This window comes from Triturus cristatus, chromosome 9, assembly GCF_964204655.1.
Source record: "Triturus cristatus chromosome 9, aTriCri1.1, whole genome shotgun sequence".
Classification (NCBI taxonomy): domain Eukaryota; kingdom Metazoa; phylum Chordata; class Amphibia; order Caudata; family Salamandridae; genus Triturus; species Triturus cristatus.
This window is the reverse complement of record NC_140592.1, coordinates 230,346,841-230,361,573: the sequence shown is the minus strand read 5'-3', so window position 1 is coordinate 230,361,573 and position 14,733 is coordinate 230,346,841.

The following is a 14,733-nucleotide window of genomic DNA, read 5'->3' as shown; positions in this document are numbered from 1 at the left end:
GCGCACTTGGCCAGACACCACATCGACATATGTCTTCTACAGGAGACCCACCTGTTACAGAAAGCAGGAGAACGATTGCGAAATGCTAGGTGGGGTGAGGTACACACGTCTGGATGCTCCAGCTATTCTCGGGGGGTGGCCATCTTAATACGCAAAGGATTGCCCTGGCAAACATTTAAGGTAAATGCTGACTCGGAGGGCAGATATTTAATAATACTGGGGAAACTGTTCCATAAGCAGATAATCCTAATTAACACTTACGGTCCCAACACAGATGACCCGGGTTTCTTTCGGACTGTCTGGCTAAAGGCGCAATCCCTTGGCGCGGGGGAATACATATGGGGAGGGGATTTCAATGCTGTACTCTCGCTGGAAAACGACAGGGAGGGAGCAGCGCGCACGCATCATCCGCACACAGCGGACCTTCTTCGAGGTCTAATGGAAGAATATAACCTGTTGGACTCGTGGAGGATCCTGCACCCCGGCGGGCGAGAGGGCACATGCTTCACCCCACACAGAAAGGCGTGGTCTAGATTAGATTTTTGGCTCCTAACCCCACATATCCAAGCCTGGACGTCTGAAGTGCAGCACAGAGCGCGCACTCTCTCGGACCACTGTCCGGTTGAACTGGTGCTAAGGGTCCCCAAGCCATACATCACCCCATTCACGTGGCAGCTGCCTGCGCAGGCCCTGCTGGATCCGGTGTTCCGCGAGGAGGTACACCAACATATACTCGATTACTTTGAACTCAACACAAACTCGGTGGCGTCGGTGGGCACCCTATGGGATGCATTCAAGGTGGTCATCCGGGGCCATTGCATTGCGGGACAGGCTAGAGTGCTGAAGGGCATTAGAAATACACTCCAGAGACTGGAGGACCGCTTACATACTCTAGAGGTACAATATAGCTCAGACCCCTCAACGACCACTCTAGCGGAAACACGCGCCACACTAACGGAATACCAAACAGAGTCAGACAGGGAGCTTAAATTTTTACATAAACACGCAACGGCGCGCAGATACGGCGAGGGGGATCGCCCGGGCAGAACACTGGCCCGGCTGCTGCGCTCACAGAGGGGCTCCTCTTACATTCCTTCTATAGAAACGACGCAGGGCGACACCGTGTACTCCCCTCCGGAGATACTGGATACGTTTCGATCCTTCTATAAAAAGCTATACCGCTCCCGGGGTGAGCCTGCCGTGGCAGACGTTTCTGATTACCTGGACACGGTTCAGCTAATCTGGTTTAATGCGCACCAAAAAGGATATTTTGATCGCCCCTTTGAAATTGACGATGTGAAGGAGGCATTGGGGTCCTTGGCCCCTGGCAAGGCGCCCGGGCCGGACGGTCTCCCAGCGCAGTTTTACAAGGAATACGCTGACATCCTCGCCCCCCGGCTGCTGACTGTATACGCTGAGGCGGTTGAATCTGGGGTACTTCCCGCGTCGATGAGAGAGGCCCTCATTATTGCTCTCTTAAAACCTGAGAAGGCTGCCCAGAGCTGTGACTCGTATCGACCGCTGTCCCTAATAAATACAGACGCAAAGATATTCGCGAAAATGCTCGCTTTGCGGTTACAACCGGTGTTGCCACTAATGATCCGCCCAGATCAATCGGGGTTCGTGCCGGGCCGGTCCACGACCCACAATTTACGGACCCTGTTTGGAGTGCTACACTACTTGGCCCCTCACGTCAAGGCCGCAGTGGTGCTATTGGACGCCACGAAAGCGTTCGATTCCCTGGAATGGGCTTTTCTGTTCCCACTGCTGCAGCGAATGGGAGTAAGTGAAGCGTTTATCCGCTATATTCGCCTGCTCTATACTAACATAACTGCCCGTGTGAGGGTGAACGGGCTTGTCTCCGAACCCTTTGATATCGGAAGAGGCACGAGACAGGGTTGCCCCCTGTCACCCCTACTATTCGCGATTGCCACCGAGCCCTTGGCAGCCCGGATCAGGCAACATCATGCGAACAGGGGCATTGGATTTTCATCCCGTGCGTTGACCATTTCAATGTACGCGGATGATATTACCCTTTATGTGACTGACCCACAAGATAACCTCTCCCCTATGACGAGTGAACTGATACGGTATGGTCTGCTTTCAGGAGTGACTATTAATTGGGAGAAGTCGGTCATCCTGCCTTTAACGGAGGCGACACCCCGCTTCACGCCTGATTACCCGCTGGAGTGGGCGACCGGGCCGGTGCGATACCTGGGGGTATGGGTTAGCACAGACATGCAGGCATTGTGGACGGAGAATTATGGGAGGGCCGTGCAGTGGATAGAGGAAAGGGTAGGCCGGTGGAAACACCTGTCCCTGGCGGGCAGGATAGCTGTGACCAAAATGATCATACTGCCCAAGCTCCTCTACCTCTTTGTTAATATCCCTCTCCCCTTGACTAAACACTTCTTGAATAAGATACGCTCGCTCATGATCGAACTGGCGTGGGGGGGTAAACAGCCGAGGGTAGCCTGGGAGACGCTTACTCTCCCACAAAGACAGGGAGGTATGGCGGCACCAGACTTCGCGCTATATGCGTATTGTGCGCAGGCGCAGTTCCTGCACTATTGGGTACACCCCACGCCTTATCAACCGCATGTGGCGATAGAGGCGGACATGGTTGGCCCGTTACCGCTCCGCACTGCCCTATATGCGCCACACAAGAGCAGGCGGAATGAAATCGATACGGTGCGTGCGCTTCAGTGGGCCTGGGACGGACTGCGCCGCCGGGCTAAACTGGATCTCCTTTATACGTCGGCAATCCCCCTGCGCGGGAACCCAATGTGGCCCCCGCTACAGAGCATGAAAACGGGAGAACGCGCAGCGTCACGGGGTCTCCATACGGCGGGAGACGTCTTTCCTGATGGTGTCTTCATCACCTTGCAACAGATGTGCGCTGCGGAGACCCCAACGGCACTTGACACCCTGCTTCATCACCAGCTTCGCCACACATGTCGGGCACTGTTTCCTGCATTCCCGGAGCCGCCGCCGAGTCTGATGGCTCTGGAGAATGTCCTGAAGGTGGAATCGGGGCGCAAGCTGATTTCCCGTCTATATGGGCGCATGCAAAGCGATCATCCAGTGGTGACCCCAGTGGCGCGTGATTTGTGGAGCGCTGCATTGGGAGTTGACATTGTTGACGCCCACTGGGACCTATGCTGCAGAATGCTTGAGACACTATCCCCTAACTACAGACTCCGGCTTATCCATTTCAAGTACATACATATGATATATCGCACCCCACGCAGACTTCATCGTATAGGCTTAAGAGACACGGACAATTGTTGGAAATGCACTGCGCGTGGCGCTGACTTCTTGCATATGGCGTGGGAGTGTCCCATGATCGCCTCCTTTTGGGCAGAGGTGCTGCGTCTAGTGTGCATCATTACGGAGCTTCCGATCCCATGTACCCCTCAGGCTGCGCTGCTGGGGATCCTGCATATGGTTAAGCCTAAACATCGCCGACTGCCGGCCATGCTCCTTCTACTTGCTAAGCGCCAGGTTGCGATACACTGGGGGGCTACCACAACGCCTACTATTAGGGAGTGGCTTAAGAGTGTAGTATACTGTCAGACGCAACTCACCCTATTCTGGGAGCTCCTGCCACCACGCATGCGCCCGCGGGACATATGGGACCCCTTCTCACAGTGGTTAACTCACACACCGCTCAATCCGTTGTAGTGCACTGACCCTCATGTCGGATGGCTGGGGGGAGACAGATGTCGAGGTTGATGGTGGGTTGCAGTGGCTGACACTGAAGATGTGGGAGATGTTGGGGGTGCATTGGGGGCTGGGACGAGGAGAGACTCTGCCCTTGATTCTTGCTCTGGCACTATTGTGTGGATACCTATCGGCAATATGGACATCATTGTGTATGGAGGTAACTGTCTCGTCGATACTGGATCCTATACATTCTGCAGTGTATTATGTTTGTACTGTTGTTGAAATGCAAATAAAAAGAAATTAAAAAAAAAAAAAACAACCCTAGTAAAGCAGCATTTAAAAATAGCATTAAGAACTGTATTCGAATTAGGTCCTTGATCATTGATAAAGCCCAATTTGCCAAACGCAGACACGCCTGGGCAACAATGTCTTCATATGGTCGGTTAGCCCCCGCATCTTACTTATCCTGCACTTACTCCTTGCACCTAAAAATCAGCTTTATGGTCGCCAGACTGGGTGAATGGCAATTTTTAAAAGATCTTCCCGTCTGGCGCCGTCTGTCAGAGGATGTAATCTGCAGGGGGTGCGGCATGTCTCCCGAAACCATGGAGCATATAGTCTGTCTCTGTCCTTCTTTTTTGTCACAACGCAGACGTAAACTGAAAAGTGAGTGGAACAGGCTGGGAATCCGATCTTGCAGACAAGCAATCATCGCAGCATTAATGCCAGAAAGCACAGATCTAAACATCGCTTTTACAATTTTCTTACGAAATGCTTACCGCTCTCTTAAGTAGTTACGGGCTGGTCCGCTTTTATGCGTTTTTAAGAGCTATTTAATTTTATCCTGTGATTTCTCAACTGCTGCTTATACCTTTTTATTGAACTGTTGCTTTGCACAATTGGCTGTTACTTCACGGTCCATGGTCTGAACTTATGGTCCTTGTCAAAGACAGGAATCTAAATGCACTTTAAATGTTAAACTGGTCATTGCACTTTGCATACTAAGTTCTTTTCCATTGATAGATTGGTGAAGTTTTTTTTATTGTATTTTGAAGTTTCCATTAACTACTGTTGTTATGTCAAGGTTCTGTTTTTAAAAATGTTTTGATGTGTAATTTTTAGGTGATCTTTTAAAGATATTTTTATATCTAAATAAAGTATACCCTACCTACCTACCTACCTACCTATATCATTACTGAAGCCTCTTCAATGTTCTGTACAACAAAGACATAGTTGTTGCTAATTTGTTATGCAACGAACAACCATTAACACATTCAATAGCCTTGACTTGTTGTAGGTGCAATGTTGCTTGTTGTATTATATCTGGATGCAATGACAGAAGCAGCAAAATTCCAGTCGAGCAGCACACTATGCTAAGCACAGATTAAAGCCACGCCCTTATTTGCTTCGGCCACGCCCCTTTGAGAGACCCGCTAGGCCTGTGAGGTATTGCTATACCATTAGATGCAAAGCTTGATTCCAACCAGGCCTCTTCAGCTTTGCATCGTTGGTAAATGCGCATGCTTTGAGACTCACCAAAATGTATTTTTTGTCTATTTGCAGTGATGACAAGCAGCTTAGATGTGCACATGCTAATCTTTGCTACACAGCCGCTTCCTACCTGCTTTCATACTCAGCCGATTAGAGCGTGTCTGATTAAGCCCCACCCCGAGGCGAATTTCGATTTTTTTCGGCCTCCTCCTAAAAGGCAGTCAACTGCTAATGCTCTTTCCTGCTGCTTCCAAGATTTAACATTTGATTTAAAAAATATTTTGAATTTCATAACGCCCAAGTATTTATTGTCAGCTTTCTCTTTTGGATTTGTGTTAAAATTTTCCAACCTCCCGAGTCTTGTAGTTGGCTTATAACATTTCTGTGTTGCTACACTTTTTTGGGCGGGGATGTTTTTCTTAAAGTAGCCAACTTTTTTAAAATTGAAAAATGGCTCAACTACCCAATGTAAAACCGAAGACTTTAAAAAAGAAGACGTAAAAACTGAATTTAAAACTTCATTACAGAAATTCTGTTTCTTGAGTGATGCCAACTCATTAGAAATACATGTACCAATTCCATTTAACTCCATACAGGTTCACGGGGGTTTAAATGGAATAGGAAACTAGTACTCCATTGCGCTACCTTGTGTTACTTCAAATATACCAAACACCACAGGGGCATGCACAGTCAGTGGCATAGCAAGTGGGAGTGGGGGAGTGAGTGGTCCAGTACGAGTTATGGGGGTGGCAGACCCATTCCTGCTGGTACCTGCGGCCTTCGCGGACAGGCAAATACATGCACCGCCATGGGCAGCAAAAGGTCTTGCTATGCCACTGGGCAAAGTGGCCTTGCGTTGCTTGGTAAATCTGACTTTAGTGTTGCGTTGCCCTTGGGCAAGTCAGATTTACCAAGCCCCGCAAGGCCACTTTGCATGCCCCTGTGGTGCTTGGCAAATCTGGAGTAACACATGGCAGCGCAAGTTGCTGCCTTGAATTACTCTGTTTTCTCTAGATGTCCAGTCAGAAATTTGAAGGCGTCCCTTGATAGGAAGACTTTGATTGCTGACATATCCGATCATACTTTGGAAGCATGTGAGAATTCAGATAGTCTGCCGGTCATACAGAACTGTCAGTGATCCTCCCAGCCCTTCTTCCCCTGCACAACAATATGGATTGATGCTTCGAACCCTGCAGACAGCATCTCAGGCCATAATTGCATCTTAGACCAAGAAGAAAGCCTCTTTGATAGCCCATTCATACAAAACTGAGGGCCATATTCTCAAGGAGCTATCGCCGAGTTATCCCACAGCCAAATTTGTGATAAACTTACCACCCCATTCACAAGCTGGTGCAAACAGCCCATATCACCAGTTTTCTGGCAATAGCAGCTGCAAAAAAGATCGCCAAGGATGGCCCCGGCAACTATCACTAATGAGATGCAGAGTAGGCGTTCCCGAGCAAAAAGCAGTGACAACACCACTCCACAACATTCTCAACGACCAGCCACATCGGCGATAAGATCACAAAACATTCGATAAGGCGCGTTAGCACCAGGAAACTAACACCTGCTCCGACCTGGTGCAAAGTCGGACTACAACCTGCACCACAAAAGGGAGCCCAGCCCAGAGCCACACCTGAAGAACAACAGATGCCATGGAGCCACAGAGCATGCATCCCAGAGCCCCAAGAAGGCAACAACACCCACCGCCATCACCCCCAGGACCCCAACTTCCCCCCTCCAGGGCCCCACTCCGGGCACCCCCCCCACCCACCCCCAGACAAAGATATGTCACATCAACCACACGGAATCATATACCAAATAACCCGCATGATGTTGCACTATCACATCCGGTAACATGCATGTGTCATCACAAAAATGAGCATCACACATTCACCTTCGAAGCAACAAATGAAAATGTATTAAAATAAACACAGAACAGAAATGAAGACACATGTCTGCTCCCCTCGGGACAATCCGTAGGTCACAGCCTGCAAGACAAAAACCATGATGAGAAGGTGTGTGCTGCGCACATCAAGGGACAGAGAGATAGACGGGCAGAGAGGGGGAGAGAGAGATAGATGGACATAGAGGGGGAGAGAGATAGATAGACGGACAGAGAGGGGAAGAGAGAGATAGACGGACAAAGAGGGGGAGAAAGAGATAGAGAAAACAAGAGAGGGGCAGGGAGAGAGAGTGCCTACACTGCGCACCCAGGCCATACTGCTCACCTGCTGCCACTGGTGTGTCTCCAACCACGTGCCGGAATGTGGTACAGCTCACCAGGTCACACATCTGACACAGATCCGTCATCTGAAACAGAGTCCAGATACCTGAATGACAAAGTACATACAATTGCACACAACACCATCGCCTGTCCACCTCAGCGCACTCAGGCAGATGCACCCCAGCCCCTCCCACCGCCCAGCGGTGCATGCCCGCCCCTGCAGGCTTCACTGCTCACCTTCCACCACCAGCGTGTGGAAAAGAGGGCCCAACACGTGACGTTGCAAGCCACAACCCTGGGGCCCGCAGGCATGGCACCCTCCACATCATGCAGCCCCGCTCCGCAGGCCACCAGGTCTCACATTTGGTGCTGGGTCTTGATTACTCCATGGCAGAGGACATACCAGTGCACCCGGCATCATCACAGGCTGCACACTCGCTCAGCCTCATAGGTGCCACTAACTCTGTGATCCAGGAGGCGATGCCATGTGGAGGTAGGCCCGCGCTGCCCACTGGCTCAGGCCTACACTGCGGTCCAGCAGGGCACACAAAACCTGAGCTGTCTGCACGGCCGGGACAGGGCATCATCGTAGGCTGCACACCCACTCAGCACTTATGGTGCCCCTACCTCAGTGCACCGAAAGTCACCGTCCCGTGGCGGTGTGCTTGTGCCGGCCGCAGTGTATCCAGTGCCACCAAGTCTGTGCCCCCACAATCATGGATCCTCTATGATTGGTTGTCTTGGTGCGGACACCATCATGTCCCCTCCGGGCCTGCGGAATGTGATGTTGCAGGCCCCTGGGCCCCCATGCCTACATGCACACCACACGGATAAACCCCGAGAGAGGTTGGAAATGGCGTTGTGCACGTGCGCCCGGCCCGTTTTATTGGCAGGGTCCCATGTGCCGTGACGCGTGTGCTGGATGGGTGTGGTGTGGGTGTAAACCAGCCATGAGGGAGTGGCAGTGGCATGCTGACAACTAGACCTGTGAGCAGCAGATCACTACAGGGGAATCCTGGCACATGTGGCGTTGTTGTCCCCCCCGGGAGCGTAGGCATAGTGGGCTGGTCTGGCGTATGCCAGTACAGCGTAAGGGTTTGAACAATCACCCCGGGGCTCTGAGCGTGGTTTTGTACGGGGCTGGACAGGGAAGTAACAAATGCGTGTGTCCCAAGTCCAACGACATGAGCCACATGGACGTAAGAGGACCCCGCATTCATCCATACTACCACACTTGAAAGACAATAGAGACGACATATCTGTGTGATTCGTAATGTTTAATGCACATTCAGTGGAGTGTTGCATCTGGAGCAGTACAGGGCCATGCAAACCCCAATTGCAAATGTTTGCCCGTGGAGGGCCAGCCAGTCATTCAGGGAATGACAGGTACAAAGGAAGTGGAAGAGTTCAGTCCACAGTCTGATAGCTGTGTCATTGGCGATCAAAGAGAATATGGCAGTTCACTGCGAGGTCTAAGGTGAGTGTCGCAGAGTGTATCGGGGGATAGTGGAAGGTGATGATGCAGAGGGCAGAACCAAGCTGAAACTGGCCATGAGGCGGAGATAAATGCTACTGCTTCCTTATGACCACGAGGGCAGATTCATCCGCATCTTCGTCCTCTGCTGTATCATGTTCCACACGTGTGGGTGGTGCTGACCTCTCTCCTGCACTGTGTGGCAGTGACACCTCAGGGGCTGGAGGTGGAATGTCTGCCGCACTGTGTGGCACTGACACTTCAGGTGGCGGAGATGTGGATGTAGTGGTAGCAGCAGCATGCATCTGCGCCAGGCCTTGTGGCAGCAATTCCATGAGGATGGTTTTGAGCTCATTGTGGAACCCAGCTACCTCATCAGGACAATGTAAGTGCGAGCACGTAAAATTACGCGAATTTGTAGCAAACACATCTGAGAACGGCAGAGTTGGCCGAAGGTCCCAAAGTCCGGGAGGAGGCCCGTGCGGACAGCGGGACACGAGGGGGACTCAACTGTCCCAGGGGTATTGTAGGGAGAAATTTCAGGAGTGCGAGTATATCGCGGGAGGACAACCGTTAGCAGTAGTCCATATTCTGCGGTGTGTACCTAACCCAATGCTTGTAGTATAACCGGGGGTTTTTGAACGGTGGATAATTCAGGGATGAATGAATCACAGCAAGAGCGCGCTGGCAGCAGACCGCACGCTTCTTCCTACAATACCCCTGGGACGGTTGAGTCCCCCTCGTGTCCCGCTGTCCGCACGGGGCCTCCTTCCGAACTTTGGGACCTTCGGCCAACTCTGCCGGCCTCAGATGTGTTTGCTACAAATTCGCGTAATTTTATCCTGATGATGATCTTGAATCACTAAGATCGAAACGCCGTGGACTACAATTTCAAAGTTCCCTAACATTGTCTAAACCACTTGGGTTCTCTTTGACATGTTTTCAATGCGATGAAAAGTTTTTATTGTCACTAAGCACTTCATTTCACGCATCCTCACTTGTGTATGTGTGAGCACTGTATATTCTTCTTGAAATGCAAAAAATGACAGAAACGGAAGCTACTCCATTTTATGATGTTTAATAAAATGTGACGTCTTCCTTTACTCTTCTGTGTCCTTGCATACGTTGCTTATTTTGATCTAATTGTGTTCAATATATCACTAAATATAATTGAATTTTCCTTAAATCACTAACTGTTGCCTTGCTACTCAAGGATCTCTGACTTCACCAGACCATTGTCCTTTTGAACTATCCACTTACCCCAGGTCACATTCGTGTGGGGTCCCCTTGTTTTTCATACATATGGTTTGTTGGAGACCATGGAGCGGACTGTGGGTGTCCGTTAGGGACTGTGTGTGGAACCTGATGGGACTTAGACACCCACATATGGCATCTAGTTTGTCTGTCATGCGGTCGAAGTCCACCCGCACCTGTTCAGCCAGCTGCTCCTGGCATCCCAACTTACAGCGTTGGAAGGCCATGTGTTCTTTGTGGGGGTTCTGGGACGTAGCCGTGGTGGTGGGTGCTGCCTGCAGTGTGGCCTGTGCAGGGGATGGGTTCTCCTCATTGCAGCTGGGCTGCCCTGCTCCTGGAGGTGTGCTGCGCAGACTATCAATAAACTCTCGGAGGGCGTTGGAGTCAAAGGTTTCGTGGTCCTCTTCGTCATCAGAGAAGAGAGGTTGGGACTGGTCTGCAGGAGGTGGTGATTGTCCCTCTGCAATGTGAAGCGGAGTTGCAGTTTAACAATGTGTTCACATGTGTGTTGTCGCATTGTACATGTTTACATACAGACTGCATGACTGTGTACATCGTGGCTGTTTCGGAGGGGCTGCCCATTTGCTGCGGGACAGTGGACATTCCAACAACATGTACTTGTACATTATCAACTCAGATTTCACTGCAATGCCACTTGTGATTGGCCAGTGTCTACACCCAGTCGGCACCAGTTGTGTCCTCTGTTCTGTGGTGAACGTGTTGCGGTTTGTGCCACTTTGTTGTCAATGTTGATGTGCTGTGCACGTGATGTGTGTGTGCTGCATTTTGGGGGAGTCGCCCCTGCAGCTCTGACTTGGCTGCCCCTTATCCCTTGCATGCGGTGTGCCTCTGACTTCTCATACAGTGCTGAGATGTTGCATACTTGGGTACATAGTTCTCTTTGTGGGAGTTGGGGTCTGGGGCATGATTTATCCGCAGCTGTGCTCTACTTACTTGTGCATGTGTGCCATTGTGCCCATCTCCTCCCGTCACCCCAGTCCCTGGTCATTACTCACCATGTTGCTGTTGTGTCTAAGGGTGGGCGTAATGTGCTTAAGGGACCTACGTGGAGAGGTACGGAGATGGAACCAATCTCCGCACTCTCCGCATAGTTCCGTTACGCACATCCTGCCTCCCGCCCGCTGTATTAAATACATTAAAATAGCAATTTTTAAATAACCTTACCTTATCGGCGGAGTCCCCGGGCTTCCATCCTTCTCCAGCGCGTCTTCTTCTGGGAACTGCACATGCGCGGGAGCCCACGCATGCGCATTCCTACCGAGGAATGCGCATGCGCGGGTTCCCGAGGAATGCGCATGCGTGGGCTCCCGCGCATGCGCAGTTCCCAGAAGAAGACGCGCTGGAGAAGGATGGAAGCCCGGGGACGCCGCCGATAAGGTAAGGTTATTTAAAAATTGCTTTTTTAATGTATTTAATACTGCGGGTGGGAGGCGGGCGGGAGGCGGGAGGCGGGCGGCCAACTTCTGTTATGCCCGAGTGTGCGGAGATTTACCTTGTTTCTCCGCCTATTAAGGCGGAAGGGCAAATCTCCGCACATTCTGTGGGCGGAACGGAGTTGTCCGCCCACCCTTAGTTGTGTCCAGCCCTGTTGAGCAGTGTCCGGTCCCCCAACTCCTGCCACCGTCTCCCCACTGATGACTGTGGACACCATTTCCTCCGTGTCGTCCAGCTCCTCCTGTGGCGCAGGACTGCCACCTCCAGTCTGTATTGCTGCCTTCCGGTTGTTGGCGAGTTTCAGCTTGGTTTTGCGCTTGAGGTCATTCCAGCGCCTCTTGACCTCGTCCATTGTCCTCTTCAGCACTCCGACTGCATTCACCTTGTCCACGATGGTCTGCCATAGTCCATTTTTTGTCGCCAATGCCTCAGTGGAGGTGACGAACAGTTGTTGATGGTGTTCGACCACCTCCTTCATCAGGATCCTGTTCTCCTGCGGACTGAAGCGCTTGTTCCTAATCTTCTTGTCCTTGTCCTTCCCTGACTCTGAGGTTCCCGGCTGGTCCTCCGGGGGGCTTGTGGAGTTTTGGTTCTCCTCCGTACTTGCTCCGGCAACATCCATTGTGCTTGGCTGTTATTTGGCATTTGTATGTCAGTTTTTTTTCTACTTTTGTGGTGATTGTTCCCGCCTGATGCGTGTGAATTGCAGGCCTGTAGCTGGTTTTCGCTAATTTTTGTATCGCGGTTGGCCTCATCGCAGCTTTTTTTGCGTTCGCCTTTTGCATTTTTGCGGCGTGGTGTTGATTTTATCGCCGTCAGTTGACGCGTTATCTGGTGACTATCGCATGGTACCGTTGTGTTGTGAATGCCTGGTTGCAAAAACAACAATTGATGGACAGAATGCAGAACAATGTCATACGTTCACCCCAGTACAGAGATCAGGGCCTAAATCCATCGTTTTTTTGCTCACCATGCCATTCCAGTTTGAACCCAGCCATATGAAAATCAGTCTTGACCCTGTGCCTCATGGGAACAGTCCAGCCCGAACTGCCAAGCCAGGTCCTCCCTGGACTGGAAACAAGCATCCTAGGACCGGTTTCGGGGTTTCACCCCTCTTCAGCCAGGACAAACTCCTTCACCTTTTGGTGCATCTGGGGCCAGTAAAAGTGACTCACTAGCCTTTCCCAAGTTTTGGATTGCCCCAGATGTCCAGCTAGGGGGATGTCATGGGCCAAAGTTAGGAGGAACTCCCTGTACTTCTGTGGCACTACCATCCTCCTGGTGGCTCCAGGAGTGGGGTTTCTTGCCTCAGCATACAGTAATCCCTCTTCCCAATAAGCCCTGTGGGTACCACTTACATCTCCCTGTGCTTCTGAAACAGCTTGCTGCCTCAGGCTTTCAAGAGTGGGACAGTCTCGCTGACCCTGGCACAGCTCTTCCCTAGAGGGTCCCCCTGGGCCCAAGAGTTCAACCTGGTAAGGGTCAAGCTCCATGGACTCAGTTCCCTCAGGGGTATCCAAATCCGCTCCCTGTGGAGAGGGGGTCCTGAATGTTTTGCTGTACAGAAGCTAGTTCCCCAGTCTTCTTACCTTTTCTCTTGGTTGTTTGTGCCATTATTTCAGGCTCCAGACCTACTTTTTCACCCTTCCTCTTGCTCTGTTCTCTGGTTTGCACACACACCAATTCAGGGATGCCCAGCATGGCTGCATGGGCCTTTAGCTCAACCTCAGCCCAGGCTGAGGTTTCCAGATCATTTCCAAGCAGACATGCAGCTGGCAACTTTGGAGAGACCACTACCTGTTTCAGGCCAGTAACCCCCGCCCCCCAGCCTAATGTCACCATTGCCATGGGATGACTCGTGGTGAAACTGTCAGCGTTGGTGACTGGGTAAGACTTCCTAATCAAGTATTGCTCAGGGGAAACCAGAGTGTCTTTCACCATAGTGACACTGGCACCTATATCCCTCAGAGCTTCTACCCTAGTTCCATTCACCCAGGGGTACTGTAAGTATTTCTTTAAGTTGGGTGGCCACACAGCTACAGTGGCAAACTCCACTTCTCCCAATGAGACTAGACTTGCTTCAGTGTGTTCCCAGATTTGCTCAGGGTACACCTCTGATCCCATTTGTGTACTTGCTGCCCCAGGAGTAGCTGTACTGGGTGCCTTAGGGGCTTTGTTGTGGGGGAAAGATTTATCTACAGTTAGGTGTCTTGACCTCTTACAGTTATTACATCAGGCCTTTAAGGGATCAAAGTTGTTCCCCCTATAGGGTTGAGGCACATAGGGAGTAGTTTGGGTCCCACCCACCTGAACAGGTTTTTGGGGCCCTTTGGAAGACTCAGACTTTTTATCTTGGGGATTCTCACCACCTTTCCCCTGGGGAGGTTTTGTGACCACTTTCTTTTGGTCACCCCTAGTGGTTGTCCTTGTCACCCTAGTCTTGACCCAGTGGTCTGCCTTCTATCCCAATTCTTGGGGAGAAATTAGACCTAGGTCTACCAAATGCTGATGCAACTTTTCATTTGTGCAGTTACTTAATATATGTTCCTTCTTGAATAAATTGTACAATCCAGTAAAATCCTGCACACCATGTCCAGCTAACCAACCATCCAGTGTCTTTACTGAGAAGTCTACAAAATCAATCCAGGACTGGGTCTGGGTTTTGTGAGACCCCCTGAATCTAATTCTATACTCATCAGTAGTGAATCCAAATCCCTCAATCAGAGCTTTCTTCATGAGGTCATAGGATCCTGCTTCTGGCCCAGAGAGGGTCAGAAGCCTGTCTCTGCAGTTACCTGAGAACAGTTCCCACAGGAGTGGCCCCCAGAGAGGTTTCTTTACTTTTCTGATGTCACAAGCCCTCTCAAAGGCTGTGAACCATTTGGTGATATCCTCACCTTCCTCAAATTTAGGGACAATCCCTTTGGGAATTTTAAGGGCAGATGTTTCCTCCCTATCCTTAGTTTTATTATTGCTGCCACCATTGATGGGTGCTAAACCCATCTCTCTCCTTTCTTTTTCTATAGCCAGGAGCCTGGACTCTAGCTTCAATCTTCTGGCCAGCTTCACAAGGCTGTCCTCTTCACTGGTTGTTCCCCCAGTGATCTCTCTGGTACCAGAGTCACCTGTGTGATCTCTAGGTCCCCAGATGCTAATTCTTGGATTG